Source organism: Chiloscyllium plagiosum, unplaced genomic scaffold (genome assembly GCF_037043375.1).
Source record: "Chiloscyllium plagiosum isolate Xiang-an unplaced genomic scaffold, Cpla_swu_hap1 HiC_scaffold_42, whole genome shotgun sequence".
NCBI lineage: Eukaryota > Metazoa > Chordata > Chondrichthyes > Orectolobiformes > Hemiscylliidae > Chiloscyllium > Chiloscyllium plagiosum.
Window position 1 is genome coordinate 3,418,328 of NW_028270180.1, and position 22,907 is coordinate 3,441,234.

The following is a 22,907-nucleotide window of genomic DNA, read 5'->3' on the forward strand; positions in this document are numbered from 1 at the left end:
AACTTCCGTGTTCCTCAGAGAAACTGCACACATGGTTTAAGACAAAGACATTTTTATACTTTTTTTGAGGTAAGTACAGGCCATAATCACAGAGCACATTCAAACAACTAACAATCAATTTTAATGAAATGACTTTATTGACAGCAACTTAGCCCAATGATATTTCCTGGGAACCAAACTCGTTTTCCAACATCCAAGTACTTCTATCTCGCGAACCTTGTCTCTGCACCTGCATTTGCAAGTTAGGATGGTTAGTAATGTCTTATCTAGTCTAGTTATTTCCACACTGTAAAGGAGGCATTATCTGTTAATCTTGTTGGTTCAAACTTAGCAGGATTAAAAGCCATTTTATGCATTTTAATTTGCAGCCGAGAAGCCATGTTGTCATGTTATTTACATTAAGAAGCCATTGTACTGCTGCCTATATTGGTAAGAGCATGTATTAAATGGTTGTTCCTCGCTACAACTGGTTACTTCAGGCTGTGTTGAGAGATCCTCACTCTAATTCTCAGGGGGAGCACATGTACCCGTACCAGCTGTCTAAGCTCTTCGCCATTATGTTTGACCAAGTGTAGTTGCACTAACAGCTATCCTAGCAACACCAAGAAACTAAACAGGGCCAAAGCTTAAGATGCAGGGCATCATCACTGTTGATGGTTCGAGATTGTGATGCTTGACTGGGACAGGTTTGAGCTCCTGGGAAAGAATGAATTCAGAGAGACATGGAGTCACAGAGCTATACAGCACAAAAACAGACCCTTCGGTCCAGATATGCTGACCAGATATCCTAAATTAATCTAGTCCCATTTGTCAGCATTTGGCCCGTATCCCTCTAAACCCTTCCTATTCATATACCCATCTAATTGCCTTTGAAGTGTTGCAATTGTACCAGCCTCCACCACTTCCTCTGGCAGCTCATTCCATAACTTACCACCCTCTGCGTGAAAATGTTGCCCCTTAGGTCCCTTTTAAATTTTGCTCCACTCACCCTAAACCAACGCCCTCTAGTTTTGGACTCCTCTACTTTGGAAAAAAGACCTTGTCCTTTCACCCCATCCATGATTTTATAAACTTCTATAAGGTCTCCCCTCAGCTTCCCACGGTCCAGGGAAAAATAGCCCCAGCCTACTCAGTCTTTTCGTTTAAGTCAAACCCTCCAATTCCGGCAACATCTTTGTGAATCTTTTCTGACAGATTCAGGTTTAACAATATCTTTCCTCGAGCAGAAAGCCCAGAATTGAACGCAGTATTCTAAAAGCAGCCTAATCAATGTCATGCACAGTGCAACATAATCTCCTAACTCCTACACTCAATTCACTGACAATGAAAGTAAGCAAGCCAAATGACCTCTTCACTATCCTGTCTACCTGAGACTCCACTTTCAAGGATCTCTGCACCTGTACTCCTACGTATCTTTGTATGGCAACAGTCTCCAGAGGCCTACTATTTACTGTATAAATCCTGTCCCTGTTTGCCTTATCAAACTGCAACACCTCACATTTATCCACATTAAATACCATCTGCCACTCCTTGGCCCATCTGATCAAGGTCCCAATTTGCTCTGAGGTGACCTTCTTCACTGTCCACTACATCACCAATTATGGTGTCATCTGCAAACTTACTAACCATATCTCCTATATTTACATCCAAATCATTTACTTAAATGACACAAGGCAGTGGACCCAGCACTGAGCCTTGCAGCACACCGCTGGTCACAGGCCTCCAGTACAGAAAACAACCCACTACCACCATCCTCTGCCTCCTAACTTCAAGCCAATTTTGAATCCAATTGGCTAGCTCTCCCTGGATTCCATGTGATCTAACCTTGCTAACCAGTCTACCATGCAGAACCTTGCCAAATACCATACTGAAGTCAATATAGACAATGTCTACCGCTCTTCCTTCATCAATCTTCTTTGTCACCTCCTCAAAAAACTCAGTCAAGTTTGTGAGACATAATTTCCCACGCACAAAGCCATGCTGACTGTCCCTAATCAGTCCTTGCCTTTTCGAACACCTGTCTCTCAGAATCCCCTCCAACAACATAGCCACCACAATTCCTTGCAGTACATTGAAAATCAGTCTTAGACTCCACATTGGGAGGGGCACAGGGAGGAGGAACAGGTGATGGCCAATCTGTTACTGAACTGGAAATGTGTTGCTGGAAAAGCGCAGCAGGTCAGGCAGCATCCAGGGAACAGGAGAATCTACGTTTCGGGCATAAGCCCTTCTTCAGGAATGGGGAAAGTTTGTCCAGCAGGCTAAGATAAAAGGTAGGGAGGAGGGACTTGAGGGAGGGGCGTCGGAAATGTGATAGGTGGGAAGAGGTCAAGGTGAGGGTGATAGGTCAGACTGGGGTGGGGGCGGAGAGGTCGGGAAGAAGATCTCAGGTTAGGAAGGCGGTGCTGAATTTGATGGATTTGACTGAGACAGGGTGGGGGGAGGGGAAATGAGGAAACTGGTGAAATCCGAGTTCATCCCTTGTGGTTGGAGGGTTCCTAGGCGGAAGATGAGGCGCTCTTCCTCCAACCGTCGTTTCGCTGTGGTCTGACGATGGAGGAGTCCAAAGACCTGCATATCCTTGGTGGAGTGGGAGGGGGAATTGAAATGTTGAGCTACAGGGTGGTTGGGTTGGTTGGTCCGGGTGTCCCAGAGGTGTTCTCTGAAACGCTCCGCAAGTAGCCGGCCTGTCTCCCCAATATAGAGGAGGCCACATCGGGTGCAGAGGATGCAATAGATGATATGTGTGGAGGTGCAGGTGAATCTGTGGCGGATATGGAAGTTTCCTTTGGGGCCTTGGAGGGAGGTGAGGGGGGAGGTGTGGGCGCAAGTCTTGCACCTCCTGCGGTTGCAGGGGAAGGTGCCGGGAGTGGAGGTTGGGTTGGTGGGGGGTGTGGATCTGACGAGGGAGTCACGGAGGGAGTGGTCTTTACGGAATGCTGATAGGGGAGGGGAGGGAAATATATCCTTGGTGGTGGGGTCCGTTTGGAGGTAGCGGAAATGACGGCGGATGATGCGCTGTACATGGAGATTGGTGGGGTGGTAGGTGAGGACCAGTGGGGTTCTGTCCTGGTGGCGGTTGGAGGGGCGGGGCTCAAGGGCGGAGGAGCGGGAAGTGGAAGAGATGCGATGGAGGGCATCGTCGACCACGTCGGGGGGGAAATTGCGGTCCTTGAAGAAGGAGGCCATCTGGGTTGTGCGTTTTTGGAACTGGTCCTCCTGGGAGCAGATGCGGCGGAGTCGAAGGAATTGGGAGAATGGGATGGCGTTTTTACAGGGGGCAGGATGGGAGGAGGTGTAGTCTAGGTAGCTGTGGGAGTCGGTCGGTTTGTAGTAGATGTCCGTGTTGATTCGGTCGCCTGAGATAGAAATAGAAAGGTCGAGGAAGGGGAGGGAGGAATCTGAGACTGTCCAGGTGAATTTGAGGTCGGGGTGGAAGGTGTTGGTGAAGTGGATGAACTGTTCAACTTCCTCGTGGGAGCACGAGGCGGCGCCGATACAGTCATCGATGTAGCGGAGGAAAAGATGGGGGGTGGGGCCAGTGTAGTTGCGGAAGATGGATTGTTCCACATATCCTACGAAGAGGCAGGCATAGCTGGGGCCCATGCGGGTGCCCATGGCTACTCCTTTCGTTTGGAGGAAGTGGGAGGATTGGAAAGAGAAGTTGTTCAGGGTGAGGACCAGTTCAGTCAGTCGAAGGAGGGAGTCAGTGGAAGGGTACTGGTCGGTACGGCGGGAAAGAAAGAAGCGGAGGGCTTTGAGTCCTTCGTGATGGGGGATGGAGGTGTACAGGGACTGGATGTCCATGGTGAAGATGAGGCGTTGGGGACCGGGGAAGCGGAAATCCTGGAGGAGGTGGAGGGCGTGGGTGGTGTCCCGAACGTAGGTGGGGAGTTCTTTGACTAAGGGGGACAGGACCGTGTTGAGGTATGCAGAGATGAGTTCGGTGGGGCAGGAGCAGGCGGAGACAATGGGTCGGCCGGGGCAGTCAGGTTTGTGGATTTTGGGCAGGAGGTAGAAGCGGGAGGTGCGGGGTTGTGGGACTATGAGGTTGGAGGCGGTGGATGGGAGATCCCCCGAGGTGATGAGGTTATGGACGGTCTGGGAGATGATGGTTTGGTGGTGACTGTATCGGCGCCGCCTCGTGCTCCCACGAGGAAGTTGAACAGTTCATCCACTTCACCAACACCTTCCACCCCGACCTCAAATTCACCTGGACAGTCTCAGATTCCTCCCTCCCTTCCTAGACTACACCTCCTCCCACCCTGCCCCCTGTAAAAACGCCATCCCATTCTCCCAATTCCTTCGACTCCGCCGCATCTGCTCCCAGGAGGACCAGTTCCAAAAACGTACAACCCAGATGGCCTCCTTCTTCAAGGACCGCAATTTCCCCCCCGACGTGGCCGACGATGCCCTCCACTGCATCTCTTCCACTTCCCGCTCCTCCGCCCTTGAGCCCCGCCCCTCCAACCGCCACCAGGACAGAACCCCACTGGTCCTCACCTACCACCCCACCAATCTCCATGTACAGCGCATCATCCGCTGTCATTTCCGCTACCTCCAAATGGACCCCACCACCAAGGATATATTTCCCTCCCTTCCCCTATCAGCATTCCGTAAAGACCACTCCCTCCGTGACTCCCTCGTCAGATCCACACCCCCCACCAACCCAACCTCCACTCCCGGCACCTTCCCCTGCAACCGCAGGAGGTGCAAGACTTGCGCCCACACCTCCCCCCTCACCTCCCTCCAAGGCCCCAAAGGAAACTTCCATATCCGCCACAGATTCACCTGCACCTCCACACACATCATCTATTGCATCCTCTGCACCCGATGTGGCCTCCTCTATATTGGGGAGACAGGCCGGCTACTTGCGGAGCGTTTCAGAGAACACCTCTGGGACACCCGGACCAACCAACCCAACCACCCTGTAGCTCAACATTTCAATTCCCCCTCCCACTCCACCAAGGATATGCAGGTCTTTGGACTCCTCCATCGTCAGACCACAGCGAAACGACGGTTGGAGGAAGAACGCCTCATCTTCCGGCTAGGAACCCTCCAACCACAAGGGATGAACTTGGATTTCACCAGTTTCCTCATTTCCCCTCCCCCCACCCTGTCTCAGTCAAATCCATCAAATTCAGCACCGCCTTCCTAACCTGAGATCTTCTTCCCGACCTCTCCGCCCCCACCCCAGTCTGACCTATCACCCTCACCTTGACCTCTTTCCACCTATCACATTTCCGACGCCCCTCCCCCAAGTCCCTCCTCCCTACCTTTTATCTTAGCCTGCTGGACAAACTTTCCCCATTCCTGAAGAAGGGCTTATGCCCGAAACGTCGATTCTCCTGTTCCCTGGATGCTGCCTGACCTGCTGCGCTTTTCCAGAAACACATTTCCAGCTCTGATCTCCAGCATCTGCAGACCTCACTTTCTCCTCAATCTGTTACTGAAGGCTGGTGTTGAGTGGTGAAATTAGAAAAGTGCGTTTCAGGTCACCATACTTTAGGAAAGATCTGGAGGCCAGAGGGAGGATGCAAAGAAAAGGAACCAGTATGTTGCTTCCATTAACTATATGAAGAGATTAGTCAAACTTCAACTGTTTTTGCTAAAGCATCGGAGGCTGAGGGGAAACCTGATGGAAATATATAACTTGGTGAGAGGCATGGATAGGGCGGACAGTTGGAATCTTTCTCCCAGGGTGGAAATGGCAACCACTAGAGTTCATAGGTTTAAGGCAAGAGTGGGACATTTAGACAAGGTGTGTGAGGTAAGTTTTTTACACAGCAGGTGGTAGGTATCTGGAACGTTCAGCTAGGTGGGTGGCACGGTGGCTCAGCAGTTAGCACTCCTGCCTCACAACACCAGGGATCCAGGTTCGATTCCAGCCTCGGGTGACTGTGTGGAGTTTGCACATTCTCCTCGTGTCTGCGTGGGTTCCCTCCAGGTGCTCCGGTTTCTTCCCATAATCCAAAGATGTGCAGGTTAGGTGAATTGGTCATGCTAAATTGTCCATAGTGTTAAGTGAATTAGTTAGGGGTAAATATAGCATAGGGAAATGGGTCTGGGTGGGTTACTCTTCAGAGGGTTGTGTGAACTAGTTGAGTCAAATGGGCTGTTCCCATAGTGTAGGGAATCTAAGGGAGGTGTTACAAGCAGATATGATAGCAACATTTAAGAGACATTCAGACAGACACATGAACAGGCAGGGAATAAAGAGATATGGACTGTGTGCAGGCAGATGGAATTAGATTAGAATGGCATCATGGTCAGCACAGACATGGTGGGCTGAAGGGCTGCTCCTGTGCTGTGCTGTACTGTTCCATCCTGCAGTAATGACACCTCACATCATGAGCAACAAAAGCAGTGACCTGTCAATGGGATTACAATTAATAGGAAGACAATGTTCTCAATGGAGCCATTCACTCCTGAGGACTGTACTGGGCTGTTTGCCATGACTGCAGGATATCCCACAAAAACGTTATCAATCAAATAGGAATGAAAGATTGGCATCTCTCATGTTGAAATTATTTTCAGTCACTTTAGTGGTGGGACACTTTAAGGCTTATTGAAAACAGTTGTCTAAAACAATTGTCAATTAATTATTTATTGAACACCTCATGCATTTAATCCAATAAGTTATTAATGAAAGAGAGAGCTGAAAGAGTGATAGGTCATCAACAAAGAAAAATGAACAAGTGGGAAATGTGTGCTGACTAAGAGATTGGCACTGATTGCAAATGACTGCCTGGTTTATGGGACCTTGTATAAATCACTGCAAATTGTTCAAATTATGACACATTTTTAATAGCTTCCTGGTACTCCATGACTTATCTTTATTCTTTGATGAGTTGTTAGTTTCCCCAGCAAGATCAATATTCATTACTCGTGAACATGGGACATTTTTCAGGGTACTTAAGAGTCAACCACATTGCTGTGGGTCTGGAGTCATATGTAGACCAGACCAAGGAAGGATGGCAGATTTCCTTCCCTAAAGAGCATCAGTGAACCAGGTAGATTTTTACAACAACTAGGTAGTCTCATGGTCACCATTACTGACAACTGATTTTTAGTCCCAAATGTGGTCAATGGTCCAGGTGGGATTTGAACTCATGTCTCCAGTCCATGAGTCTGGATATTAATTCCAAAATATATTTTACCTGGAAGCACACTAGCTTTCGGAGCGTCGCTCACCTGATGAATGAGTGACGCTCCGAAAGCTTCCAATTAAACCTGTTGGACTATAACCTGGTGTTGTGTGATTTTTAACTCTGTACCTCACAAAGACATTGTTGCCTCTCACACATAGTCACTGTCCATACACTTACATCACAGCCAAGCTCTTCCTGATATTTACCCCAATTTACTTCTTGACATCTACCCCAATTTCCCTTCCCACGTCGAGGTACAGAGACTGTAGGAGGAATGATTCATTGCCTTTACCAGAGGCTGCCATAGCACAAAGATATTAAAGCATTGTTTTCAGGCAGCAAATCCCACATGTTCTGAGCTCACAAGCAAATAAGACCTAGATACCGCAAATTGTGAAATATTCATGACAGGATGAGTTGCAGTCAGCACCTTCACACATTCTAACAATGAACATTTTCACCATGAAGTCGGGGAGCAGGAATTCGAACCCAGGTATTTTATGTAGAGCAGTGTGAAGAATTGTCAGAGTTTGTACTGGGCTGTGTAACTGGTGGGATGGTCCAATAGAGCGATATATTTCCAGTCATGGTCAGAATTATTATTTCCTTGCTCTAGACTCCCATTGAGACACTGAACAGCAAAGAATCAGACTCATTGCAGTCAGTGTAAGTGCTCATGAAAACTGTACCTTAAAGGAGGGTAACAACACAGCCAGGACACACTCACCATCTCATTTAGTATATCGGAATTAGGAAGCTCTATCCACTCCCTCAGACTCTCGCTGCACTACTTGAGATATGAGCCCCACCATCACACACGCACGCACACATACACACTCAGACACACACACACAGTCAGACATACACACTCACTCACTCATACCCAAACACACTCTGCCCCATTCCCTGATACCAGCTATACCATTCGTGCACACACACACTCACTCACAACACTCCTGCTCTCTCTCTCTCTCACACACACACACACTCAGCCCCACTCTCAGATACCAGCCCCAACATCTCTCTCATACACGCACATACACTCTCTCACACACACACTTTCACACACAAAACCTCACTCTCAGTTGATCTGTAACTAAACCTGACCTAGCTTTGAATCACGATAACCAGAGGTGTTTTTGCATTGTGAAAAGAAATAATTCTGAGCATAAAACATAATCTCCCAGTGTCTAGAGATAACGCATGTTCTCAGTGTTCCGATGTGTATCTTACAGAGGGCACTGTAAAAAACTGAAATTGCAGCTCATTTTAACCTGACGCCACTTATTTTTAAGGCGAGGGCGGTAGAATTGTGAGTAACAACAGGGTGACAGGTTAGCAAGGTGGAAATGGAGAGTTGAGGCCTGTATCAGATCAGCCATGATCTTATCGAATGGCAGAGCTGGCCTGAGGGGCCGAATAACTGACTCCTGCTCCTGCTCTTGGGATTCAACCAACTCTCCAAAGAGTAATCCATCCAAACCCATTCCCCTACCCTATATTTACCCCCGAACAATGCACCTAACACAATGGGCAATTCACCTGAGCAGCACATCTTTGGACTGTGGGAGGAAACCAGAGCACCCGGAGGAAACCCACGCAGACACGGTACGAATGTGCAAACTCCACACAGTCAGTCACCTGAGGCTGGAATTGAACCGGGTCCCTGGCGCTATGAGGCAGCAGTGCTAACCACTGAGCCATCGTGCTGCCCCAATACACCGTACCACACACAGTGACAAACTGATGACATCAGTTCCAGCCTCTGCCTGCCTTTCACTGAGGAATGACAAAGAGGGGTTCAGAGACAAGTTTTTTTCAAGCTTATAAATTCCCCAAGTCTGTCTGCAACTGAGCTGCACTCTCTGCTAACATAGGGCAGCACAGCCCCCTGCTGACTGAGCCAGTATTTATATTGATCCAGAAATTGCTGTTTTAGAGCACATTTTATCTAGGCAGGAATATAGGAGGGGTGGTCAGTAAGTTCACAGAACACGTAGCGGATGCTGGTGACAGGCTGGTCAACTGGACAAATGGTAACACATAGAGCCTGAGTTGATGCATTCGGCAGGTGTTAACAGGGCAAGAGAGTATATGATGAATACTCAGACCCTAGGAAATACAGAGGGTCAGAGAGATCTTGCTGTGCATGACCATAGATCTTTGACAGCAGAATGACAAGTAGATAATATAATTAACATCCCATCAGCCTACTCTCAGTCATCAGTAAAGTGATGGAAGGTAATAATGTTACTAAGCAGCATCTGCTCAGTGACACCCAGTTTGGGTTCCACCAGATCCTGACCTCATTACAGCCTTGGTTCAAACATGGACAAAAGAGCTGAATTCCAGAGGGGAGGGGAGAAGGACAGCCTTTGACGCCAAGGAGCCCTGCCAAATCCTGAATCAATGGGTATAAGGGGGCAAACTCTCCTAGTGCTTGGAGTCATGCCTGGGACAAAGGAACATGGTTGTGGTTGTTGGAGGTCAGTCATTCCAGCTCCAGGACAGCTCTGCAGGATTCCCTCAGGGTACTGTGCTAGGCCCAACCATCTTCAGCTGCTTCATCAATGACCTTCCCTCCATCATAAGGAGAGATGGGGGGATTCACTGATGATTGCACATGGATTGCAGCAGTTCAAGGCTGTACTACCCTCTCAAGAGCAACTAGTGATGGGCAATAAGTGCTGGCCAGCTACAGAGGACCATGTCCCGTGAATGATTTTTTTAAAAAATAAGATGGTCAAGAAGCTGTAGATTGGAAATCCAAGATGGTGACAGTCTGAGTGGTCTGCTGTGCTGGGCACTGTGCCATACCCCCTGGTAAGGTGGGCCTTTACGCCCCTCCTCGCTAACCACCCCAGGAGAAAAATCGATAATATAAATGATTTGGAGATGCCGGTGTTGGACTGGGGTGTACAAAGTCAAAAATCACACAACACCCAGGTTGTAGTCCAACAGGTTTAATTGGAAGCACACTAGCTTTCGGAGCACTGCTCCTTCACCAGGTGGTTGACAACCGCCCGATAATGTGATGGACTATAATGTGATGTTGTGTGATTTTTAACAATAATATAAAGTTACTGAGCATCTGGTGCTGCTAGAATTGTGGTTTGACAGCTCTAAGATCAGGATGAAGGCAAGTAAAGGAGTACAGCAGGCAGGGCATTCCCCTACTGCATCAGGAGGGTGCCTGCAGCCAGTGTTCAAACTCCCGGGACAGCCCCTTTGGATCTAACAGGACAGAAGCAGTTACACTCGGAGATGGCCAAACTCAGAGAGAAGATTGAAGCAGCGATGGAGCCAATATCTGCCATGCTAAAAAAGCAGGAGCAGGAGATTCAAACACTGGACCGAAGTAGGTAGATGCATTGGGGCAGAGGACCGTGGCATCGAAGACCATGGCGGAGATCTCGGAAGGAAGGGTCCAAACACTGGAAGACCAGGTTCAGGTCCGTCAGGAACAAGTGGACGACCTGGAAAACAAAAGTAGTAGGAAAAACATATGGTTCGTGGGTCTCCTGGAGTGCGAGGAAGGCGAGGACATCGTTGGATTCCTGGAGAAGTGGCTCCCAAAGTTCCTGGGGCTGGAGTTAGAGTCGGGTCGGGTGAGTGTGGAGTCGGCCCACCAGGTCGCAATGCACAGGTCCAGGCCAGACCCGCGGTCCCACGTGGTCCTAGTGTGACTCCAACATTATAAAGAAAAACAGTTAGTGATTGAAACAGCAAGAAGACTGGGAAGAGCTCCACAGGCTTTAATGTACAAAGGCTCAAAAATAATGTTTTTTCAAGACATCTCAGGAGCCATAGTTAAGAAGAGAAAGGCATTTGATGAAGTTCAGACAAAATTAAGGGATCTGAAGACTCAATATTCCTTGAAGTACCTGGCAATGTTGTGTATCGCTCACGGAAGGATAGTAAATAACTTTGATTCAGCAGAAAAGGCAATGGACTTTGTGACTTCTTTGAAATGAAAGACTTGGGTTGGGAGTGGGGGGAGTAAGGGGAACTGTTACGGACAATGGTACAGTGTTTCTTTACTTTTTCTACCTACTTTTTCTCCTCTCTCCCCTTTTTGTGGTTATCAGTTTTATAGTTTTTGTACTGCCTTGGTGTAAAACCTGATTTATTTATCATTTCGGTTGGGTTGGTTATTGTCTGGGGATTTATTTTGCTGCTGTCCTTCGATCTTGGAATCGGGGTGGTTATACCTGTGGTTAAGATGTGTGGAACAGAGATGTGGAGGGGGAAGGGTGGGCTTCCATTGTTAACTCTCAAGATGTAAATAACATGTTTCCTTTATCTGTGCAGGGTCTGGCCTCAGCTGGAAGGAGCCAGGATGGTCGCAAGGATTAGGAGGATTGCCCCTACGGGCAAGGGGGGAGATCGCTAGTGAACTGGGGTTTATTTGGGTGTATGTTTAAGTTAAATGTCGTGATTAGTTTTTGAGTTGTAGTAGCTTTTATAGGAGTAGTTTTTAGACTTTATAGAGTTAATGTCTTTGTCACTTGCTGCACCTCAGGTAAGCTTCCTCCTCTTGGGATACCACAGGCTGCTCTGAACGACCATGGCTAGTGATTTGTTCAGGTGGTGCACCTGGAATGTAAAATGGATTCATTCCCCCATTAAAAGAAAGAAGGAGCTGTCAAGCCTTAGGACGGAAAGGCTGGACATCGTCCTGCTGCAAGAGACGCATCTAACTGATAAGGAGCATCTGGAACTGCAGCAGGCGGGTTATGACAGGGTATTCTTCTGCTCCTTTATCTCCAAGAGCAGAGGAGTGGCTATACTGGGAAGAAGGAACCTACCTTTCCAGGTAATGGAGCAAATTAAGGACTAACATAGAAGGTTTATCACTCTTAAAGCTCTAATACATGGAGAAGAGTGTGGCATCCTGAATGTGTATTGTCCCCACGTGCACCTTCTTAAATTTCTAATTGATGCAGTGGCTAAATTAATGAATCTTGCAGTGCGCCACATGATCATAGGAGGGGACTTTAATCGCCTAATAGATCCTGAGGCTGACAGGATGCCAAGGGGCCCAGTAGGTATGCCCGCGCAATCTGAGCAGCTGGTGGACTTGTGTGAGGAGTTAGGATTAGTAGATGTGTGCAGGCATCTCTACCCTAATGGAAGAGACTTTACATTCTACTCCAACCCACACAAGAGCCATAAGTGGATTGACATGTTTTTTATGCCATCGACAGAACATTGGCATGCAAAATTGGGAATATAACTATCTTGGGCCATGTGTATTTAGATGTTAAAATCAAGTGTGGTGGAATGGATGCATAGCACTGGTGCATGGACCCATTCCTGTTAAGGGATAGCAAATTTGTTGAGTACATTACAAGAGAGATCACGGCCTTCTGGGATATCAACTCAGGTACGCCTGTAATCTGGCAATACTTTGGGAGGCCACTAAGGCATATTTACGAGGCCTAATCATTTTGTATTCTGCGACTAGAAGGAGGCAGAGGGAGGAGTAGTAATTGATGCTGGAGACCCAACTGAAAGTAGCTGAGGAAGCATATTATAATAGGCCTTCATTGGTCAAGCTGCAGCGGCTCACGGCCCTCCATGTGGCTCTCGACTCATTGCACGCACAGGTGGCAAAAAAAAAGGTCTCCTTTGCTAAACAAAGCTATTTGAATTTGGAGATAAGCCAGGTAGATATCTGGCATATCTGGCTAGAAAGAAAAATGCTTCCCAATCCATTACATCTATCAGAGAGAGGGCTGGCACAGTTAGTTGTGAGTTGAAGAAGATCAATGCTAGATTTCGGGAATACTTTGCAGAGTTATACCGGTTGGAGGGTGGCAGGGAGAATGCAGTCCTCGTTTGAGATCCTGGACCTCTCCAGTATAGGCGTTGAACAGGTCTCCCTGTTAAATGCACCCATGATGATACAAGAGGTGCAGGAAGCAATAAAGCATCTCCAAGGTGGCAAAACACCAGGGCCAGATGGATTCCCAAGTGAGTTTTATAAGGAATTCGTAAATGTGTTGGTGGAGCCACTTTTGGGGATGTATAGCTATTCATATACCCAGGATTATCTGCCGCCATCTCTGCGGGAAGCTAATATCTCCTTCATTTTAAAGAAAGGGAAAGACCCCAGAGAATGTGCTTCATGTAGACCAACCTCACTGTTGAATGAAGATTTTAAAATTCTATCCAAATGCTGGCTCGGAGGTTGGAGAAGGTCCTGCCCCATATTATAAAAGAAGATCAGATGGGTTTTGTTAAGGGCCATAACTCCTCCAACAATATCAGGAGGGGACTGAACATGGTGCAGGGATGCCAGCAAAGACTGATCCTGGGTTTGGTGGTCTCCCTAGATGCAGAAAAGGTGTTTGACTAGGTAGAATGGCCGTACCTGTTTGGGTTCAAAGAGTCCTTTGGTGGTTGGGTGGCTGTATTGTATAATGATTCTAAGGCGCAGTCATCACAAAACAGCACCAAGTCAGATAACTTTAATATTGGGCGAGGTAGTCGACAGGGGTGTCCTCTCTCAGTGCACTTATTCACCTTGGCAATTGAGCCATTATTCTGGATTAGTGGTGCTGGAAGAGCACAGCAGTTCAGGCAGCATCCGAGGAGCAGTAAAATTGACGTTTCAGGCAAAAGCCCTTCATTTGGTGAAGGGCTTTTGCCTAAAACGTCGATTTTACTGCTCCTCGGATGCTGCCTGAACTGCTGTGCTCTTCCAGCACCACTAATCCAGAATCTGGTTTCATTGTTTTTACCTACTTGAGACATTAGCTGAGGCTATCAAGAGGGATCCTGAAATAGTGGTGTCAAGGGTGGGAATAGGGAGCATAGGATCTTCTTATACGCTGATGACATCCTCTTGTTCTTGGCCAATCCGGAGGAGTCCGTTCCTCGGTTGATTCAAAAAATTAATTTATTTGGCAGTTTTTTGGGATAGGGGATCAACTTCACAAAATTGGAAGCCATGCCAGTGGGGAGGATCACTGGAGGTGCCTGATCTGAAGGATGGAATGCAGTTCCTGTTTAGATGGTCGTCAGAAGGCTTTTTGTATTTGGAAATTTTTATTACCCCTTCCATCCACCAGCTGTATAAAGCTAACTATGTACGACTATTGGAAAGGATAAAACAGGATTTGGAGAAGTGGGAGGGATTACCATTATCATGGTTAGGCCAAACAGCCCTGATTAAAATGAATGTTCTTCCCTGCCTGTTGTACCCCATGAGAATGCTCCCGTTGTTGTTACCCAGATGAGTGTTACAGAGGCTCAATGGTTGGTTTGGGTCCTTCATTTGGTGCCGTAGGCGCCTCCTAATTAAATTCACTAAATTGCAGCTTTCGCAGGGTGAGGGAGGGGTGTATCACCCGGATTTGAAGAGATATCAAATAAGTGCCCTGTTAGCATATGTTGGCAACTGGGTGCAGGGAGACTCAGAGTCAATTTGGCTTGACGTTGAAGCCTCACAGACACGATGTCCCCTAGTTAATTTATTATTCATGGATAAGTTGCAATCCGTGACCGAGCAGTGTAAGAGCCCAATCATTTCAAATACGGTGAAGGCCTGGAGGATAATGAGGCAAGACGAGAGCAATTGTTCTAAGACCTCGCCGTTTACCCTGTGGATGGGAGCCCCAGGATTTAAACCTGGGACAATGGGCTCTGGCTTTAAGGCCTGGGAGAATAAGGGAATCTCTTGTTTGGGAGATTTATTCGAGGGAGAGGTCTTGACGTCATTTAGCCAGATAGGTCAGAAATATGGATTGTCTAATATGGACCTTTTCCTGTACTTTCAGATAAGGGACCATATACAGAGGAAGACCATGCTCCAGGCTCAGTGTTACAAATCAGACGTGGAGAAAAGAATGCTCCAGTGCACGGACACTCTGTCAGTCGGTACTTTGCATTATTTACAGAAAGGACGTGTATCAGCGGATGTGGGGAGACTCTGTAGGAATCAGGAACTAGGAGAGGGTATTTCACTGGAGACATGGGAAGATATATGGGAAAATGTAAAGAAAATCTCAATATATAACAAAGCACTGCCATGCAATTGATGATTTTACACAGGGCTCATATGGCATCAGAGAGGCTAGCTAAGTTCAATAGAGGAGTGTCACCAGGGTGTTCCAAATGTAACACTAGTATGAGCACTCTTACACACTGCTACTGGTCATGTTGTAAAATCCAGAGATACTGGAGTGCTATAGTAAAGGAGTTGAAGAGCATCTAACTTGCTTTTGGAAAATATTCCCAAAGTACACAGTGTCCACTCCCCTCCCCAGAGTCCTGCAGCGTTTCCCAAACAGCTGCTCAGAGACAGAGAACAGCAATGTGCGGGTGTGATGCCGTGTCTGAGCTGAAGAGTCCATTCTCAGTCGGGATTACAGAAACTGTTTGAAATAACAGCCAGGGCTCCTGACAATCCGCTATTCAGTAACTCCTCCTGAAAACAGCAAGTAGACACAGTTTGAGCACAATAGTCACTCTTCAGTGAAAGATTAGTCCATTGACAGTGACTGTCAAAAATTAATAAAAGGACTCCCCTACATAAATACTGCAAACAGAAAAAGCATCCAGATATATTGGAGGGAGTTAATCTACAGTTCTGGGACACATTAATAGGGACAGTGTAGAGGGAGCTTTACTCTGTATGTAACCCTGTGATGTCCCTGTCCTGGGTGTGTTTGATGGGGGACAGTGTAGAGGGAGCTTTACTCTGTATCTAACCCCATGCTGTCCCTGTCCTGGGAAGGTTTGATGGGGGACAGTGTAGAATGAGCTTTACTCTGTATCTAACCCCATGCTGTCCCTGTCCTGGGAGTGTTTGATGGAGGACAGTGTAGAGAGAGCTTTACTCTGTATCTAACCCCGTGCTCTCCCTGTCCTGGGAGTGTTTGATAGGGGAGAATGTAGAGGGAGCTTTACTGTGTATTTGACCATTTCTATATCTCACTGCAACTGTTATCACTGACTTGGAGATGCCGGTGTTGGACTGGGGTGTACAAAGTTAAAAATCACACAACACCAGGTTATAGTCCAACAGGTTTATTTAGAAGCACTAGCTTTCGGAGCAACGCTCCTTCATCAGGTGATCAATCACCTGATAAAGGAGCAGCGTTCTGAAAGTTTGTGCTTCCAAATAAACGGTTGGACGATAACCTGGTGTTGTGTGATTTTTAACTGTTATCACTGAAGCACGGTGTTTGTGTGAGAGAGACTGTTCTCCTCCCCAACACCAACATCTCTCACTTCAATGAGCACAAAATGAGGGGAAACACCAATTCTGAAATAGACATTTTAAATGTTCCAAAGAACAAGTGGGTTTTCACAGGGTTGGACATTGTATAAAAAAACTGAAAGACTCTGGAGAAGCAGCTCAGCTATTCCCAAGTGTAAATATGTTCTTGGTGTAGAAGGTTTGTGAATCAATACCACTGTTTTTATTTACAATCCACAATTCAAGACAGTGTGAAATTCTCAATTTGATGTTGCCTGGCACATTGGCTGGTGATTAAAGACAGGCTCCAGTCTCTCAACGAGATGTGGAGACATGGAGGAGGACTCCGAAATCTGTGTGCAGCTCCCACTCCCTGTCAGTGTTTGAGCTCTGCCTGAAATTGATTTTAAAACATTACTTTCTGCATCATAGAGAATACAGAGAATGTCTTCAATATGAACCTCCTCTTTTTCAAACATGTCGACTGTGATTCCAGAAAGGCCAGACAACCTTTGGAGTCAAGTAATTGTGTTTCTGTATCTGCTCAGCAGTGAGAATTGTACATTATATCCGTTGGTGGGGAGAGCAGTCAAAAACATGATCCTCCCTCCTGCATGTCTCCAGTCCTGCACTCCCATATTTGGGCCTTTTTTTGTCTCATGTTATCATCATAGAATCATAGAATCCCTACAGTGTGGAAGCAGGCCATTCGGCCCCCTCCGGTGCTTTGAGATGAAAATGATAGTTCAATAGTTACCAGTAGCTGGGCAACAGTAGGACAATATTGACACCCAGAAGAGGCAGAAGTCTCATTCATTCCCATCATCCAATACACTGCAAGTGCGTAGCCAAGTCCTGCCCAATTCAGCTCCATGTAAAACCTCAGAATGTTTGCAATGAGAGCAAGAGGATGTCAAGCAGTTGCTCAAGTCTGCACATCTTCCATCTTAACCTCATGCTTCTACCCAAGACCTAAGGATCTATCAATCCCAGTATTGAATATATGTAATGACTATGTATGTATGAGGCAGAGAATTCCAAAGATTTCAAATGCTGCTACCAAAAAAGGTTCTGGGTATGTATTTCCCACACTGAGTCACCTGATGTCAGCAGAAATCTCTTGCCTTGTTACTGAGCCTGCAGTGACCTCTCCCCCAGTTTTTACTGACACTAACCAGCCAGAATACAGTTAGTGCCCAGCATCTCCCTGGCTTGCTCCAAACACACAGACAACTTGCTGAGATTCAAAGGAGCACCAGCCACACCAAGAGTTTCCAACCTCAGGGGAAGTTCAGCAGGTGGACAATGAGCTCATTCTTTCTTCCACAAGACCATCAGAAACAGGAACAGGAGTAGGCCACTTGGCCCATCAAACCTGCTCCCTATTCAATGGGATCCTGGCTGATCTGACATTCCTCACATTCACAATCGTGCCCTTTTCCCATAACCTTCAATTCCTCAACTGATCAAGAATCTCTCTATCGCAGCCACAAATATGCACAAGAACTCCTCTCCCAACACTCTCTCTGTGGTAAGGAGTTCCAAAGGCACATAACCCTCTGAGAGAAGAAATTCCTCCTCCTCTCCATCTGAAATTGGTGTCCCTTTATTCTGAGACTGCACCCTCTGGTCCAAGACTCTCCCCTGAGGGGGAGCACCCTCTCAGCATTGACCTTGTCGAGCTCCTTAAGAATCTGAAATGTTTTAATGAGATCACCTCTCATTCTTCTAAACTCCAGGGGAGTAGAATCTTAACCTGTTTAACCTTTGCTCGTGACAATCCCCCTATCCCATAGATCATCCTCGTGAACACTGCATCTGAGGAATGAGATTGTTTGATGATAGAACCTTTTCACTTTCCAGCAGGGGTCAGTAGATAGCAACCAGAGGTTGAATTTGAGTCTGTAACTCAATCCCAGTTTCCTGTTGTACTCTATAGTATAAAGTATTCGAAACTCTCAGTTCGATTCAGGTCTGTCAGTTTCATCTGCCACGTGTCTGCCCATTCCATCAACATGTCTGTGTCCTTTAAACAGTCAACATTATCCTTCTCACAATTCACAATGCAACTCCATTTCTGATATTCTGCAAATTTTGGAATTGTGTCATGTACACTGAGAGGGCACAGTACAGAAACAGTGAAGTGAATATTTAAGTACAGTAAGTCTGCAGTAGTGGGTAAAGTGGGTTCTTTCTTGATTATATGTTTTATTGAAATATGTCTCTAATTAAACTTAAAATACAAGCCATAACTATTAATTTAACCTGGGGCAGTGTTTTGTAGAGGAATAAGACAGTGCAATTTTCTGGGTCTGTAGATTGTGAACGAGCAAAAATGGCCTTTAGTTGAGTGATATGCTCTTCTTGTCAGATGTGGGAGTTTAGTGAGAGGTTACGTGTTACTGAGGATTATATCTGCAATAAATGCCGTTGGTTGCAAATCCTATCAGATCAAATGGATCTGGTAGAGAGACAGAGGCAATGAGGAATTTACAAGAGCAAGGGGATGTGATGGATGGCAGTTATAGGAAGGGGGAAAAATCGTAGATACAGTCACATAGATGGGTTAACTCCAGGAAAGGTAAGTGAGATAGGCAGGTAGTGCAGGAATTTAGATCAGTGTGGTGCTGGAAAAGCACAGCAAGTCAGGCAGCATCCGAGGAGCAGGAAAATTGCTGTTTCGGGCAAAAGGCCTTCATCAGAGAGGCTCCCTGCCTCTATTTCTGATGAAGGGCTTTTGCCCGAAACATCGATTTTCCTGCTCCTCGGATGCTGCCTGACCTGCTGTGCTTTTCCAGCACCACTCTGATCTAAACTCTGGTTTCCAGCATCTGCAGTCCTCACTTTTGCTTAGGTAGTTCAGGAGTTTTCTGTGGCCATCCAGTTGAGTCTGAAGTAATACCTTTTTGTAAGTTTCACACAACACCATTGATCTTGTACTCTATGACCTTATTTTAATGAAATCTAGGATGTTGTTTGCTTTATTAACTGTTCTCACAATCTGCCACTTCATCAACTTATGAACATACACCCAGGTCCCTCAGATCCTGCACCTCTTTCAGAGATAGATTTTACATTTCATCTCCACATTCTTCCTCCTCAAGTGAACCTCTCTATTGCTCCTTATTGAACTTCATCTGCCACTTGTCTGTGTCCTTTAAACAGTCAACATTATCCTTCTCACAGTTCACAACTCCGTTTCTGATTTTCTGCAAATTTTGGAATTGTGCCATGTACACTGAGGTCTACTTCATTGACATATATCAGGAAGAACAAAGGGTCACGCATACATACAAATTAGGAATAGGGCATTCGGCCCCTCGAGCCTGCTCTGCCATTCAATAGGATCATGACTGATCTGAATAGTCCACATTCCTACCTACCGCAGATAACCTTTTATCTTTTCGTTTATCAAACATTTATCTGCCTCTGCCTTAAAAATATTCAAAGATCTGCTTGCACTGCCTTTTGAGGAAGATAATTCCAAAGATTCATGACTCTCTGAGAAAGCAATGCCAGTTCAATCCATCAGCCATCTCCTTATTCTCGAGTCTCACTTTCTGTTGGACAATGATCATTTGTTCATACTCTGTAAAATATCTATATACCCTGTGCTTATATATTTCCAGATAGTTTTCTCTTGTACTCAAATTTTTCATTCCTTACTATAAAGTCATTCATTGTTTTTTTCACATTAAGACCAATTTTCTGATCTGCCACATATCTGTGCAATTGTATGTTTTTATTTAAACTTGATATTAGCTTTAACTTTTCTAGATATCTGCAGATGGAATGTCCACTCCTTGGAATTTTTCTTTCTTGTTGGAATGTATCTATTTTGTGTATTGTGAACTATCCTGTTAAATGTCTGCATTTTAAATCTCTATTGACTTATCCCTTAACCTCATTTTCCCATTCAATTTAACCTGCACAGCTCTCATGTCCATATAACGTAAGTAAGTTTAAAATATCAGTGTTGAACTCTCTGTTCTTTTCTTCAAACTGAATATAAGATTCAATCATTTCATGATCAATGCTATCGAGGGGTCCTTCACTAAGTGATCAGAATTAATTTTTCCTCATTGCCCAATACCAGATCCAGAATTGCCTGTCCTCTGATTGGCTCTGGAATGGGCTGTTCTAAGAAACTATCCCTAAAACATTCTATGACAACGTATCTAGGTCCATCTGATTATTCCAGTCTAGATCTACATTAAAATCCCCACCATTATCATCCTACTTACCCTAAAAGCTGCCATCATTTCTTCTTTATACTCTGTCCATACATAGGAGCCTGTACACCACACTGACAAGTGATTCCTTAACATGTAATTTCTCATCTGTAACAAAACCTTTTGTACATTCCGATTTCCTAAATGTTGGTCATCCCTTTCTATTGTGCTAATGTCATCATTAATAATCATCTTCATTAATGTCATCATGCCCATAAGGATCCTCACTGACTTGTACAGATGCACCACAGAAAACATTCTACCCGGTGCATTATGGCCTGGTACAGCAGCTGCTTTGCCCAGGACTATAAGAAACTACAGAGGGTGGTGTGCTCAGCCCAGACCATCACAGAAGCCAACCTCCCATCCATGGACTCTATTTGCACAGCTCATTGCCACAGAAAGGCTGCAAACATCAAAGAAAAAGACCCCTCCAACCCCAGTAATGCTGTCCTACAACGTCTTCTGTCAGGTCAAAGATACAGGACCTTCAACGTACCTACCTATCAGTTCACAAACACCTTTCCCACAGTTACTACTGTGAACTGCTGAATGACCCTCTCTAACTTCAAGCTAATGGTGATCTTGCTTTGTGCCCCTCCTGTGCAGCGATAACCCTGTACTCCACACTCTGATCTGTGTGTCCTTGTTTGCTATGATCTGTCTGTTCTGCTCACAAAACAGAACTTTTCACTGTACTTAGGTACACGTGACAACAATAAAATCAAATAAATAAATATACTAATAAATAAATAATAAATAAATATACTAATAGAGATACTGTCCACTTCCTCCTGTTTACATGCCTCCTGAATGTCACAGACTCTTCAATATCCAAGTCCCAACAGTCTGCAGCTATGTCTCTGAAATGGATCTCAGATCCTCTTTCTTTCTGTTTGCTCCATCACCCAGTCAGTTTTGTTTCAAATTCAATCTGCATTCAGTTTAGAATCAGTCCTTTAGTTCTGTCCTTTTATTAAGGTTGAAATCTCTTGCCTTTCCTGTTGATTCACTCTTACATTTGTACTTTCTGTCCACTCCTGTCACAACATGTTTCTCATTTCCTTTAGAAGCACCTGTCTCTCATACCTAGTTTCTGGTCTTTTGTATATTTTGTATCTTTTTCAAATTTGACCCCTTACATTTACAACAAAAGCAGAAATTGCTGATGAAACTCAGCAGGTCTGGCAGCATCTGTGGGGAGAAGATTCGCTGCACTCAAAACATTAACTCTGCTTTCTGCCCATAGATGTCGCCTGACCTGCTGAGTTTCTCCAGTAATTTTTTTTTCGGTTCGATCTCCAGTATCCACAGTTCTTCGTTTCTTTTTAGGGTGTAACATTCTCCAGTGTTGTAGACCCACCCTCATTCTAAGAAAGACTTCCCAACGTCCACTCCCACTCTCCTCAGCTTCCTTGCAGCTTTAATGCAGAAATTGACATCCATTTCTAACTGTCCAGTTTGAAATTGCTTTGGGTTTAATCTCCTCTCCTTTAGCTCAGTTGGCTGGACAGCTGGTTTGCGATGCATGGGTTCAATTGTTTTTGTTCGCTTATAGAAAAGGGTATGTCTCTGGCTGGGTCAGCCTTTATTGTCGGTCACTAACTGACCTGAAGGCAGTTAAGAGTCAACCAGGTTGCTGTGGGTCTGGAGTTCTATGTGGGACTGACTGGGTAAGGATGGCAGATTTCCTTCCCTGAAGGATTCTTTCACATGTAAATCCCAAAACTTTTTTGAAGTTACATTCTCAAGTGAATTTTAACAATTGGTGTCATTTTGGCCCAGATAATGTATTGAAGGTGTGAGCTTCCCTGTGTGAGACTGTCTGTGCCACAATGGTCAGACTGATTCTAATCGAAAAAATGGATTCATGCAGTTTTTGAGCAAAGTAAAATGTAATTCTGCATAACAGATTCACCCCCCTTAAACTTATATATGTATGTGTGCACGTGGGTGTGTGTGGTGGGGTGGGGGAGGACACTTGAACCTGACATGGTCACTCTAAAAGATGAGAGACGTAACAAACAATCCAGGTCTTTTTCAATATATAATTTCAGTTACATCAGACTGTAAATTAGATTAGATTACATTACAGCGTGGAAACAGGCCCTTCAGCCCAACAAGTCCACACCGACCCACCACTTACCCATGCCCCGACATTTACCCCTTACCTAATACTACGGGCAATTTAGCATGGCCAATTCACCTAACCTGCACATCTTTGGACTGTGGGAGGAAACCGGAGCATCCGGAGGAAACCCACGCAGACACAGGGAGAACGTGCAAACTCCACACAGTCAGTCGCCTGAGGCAGGA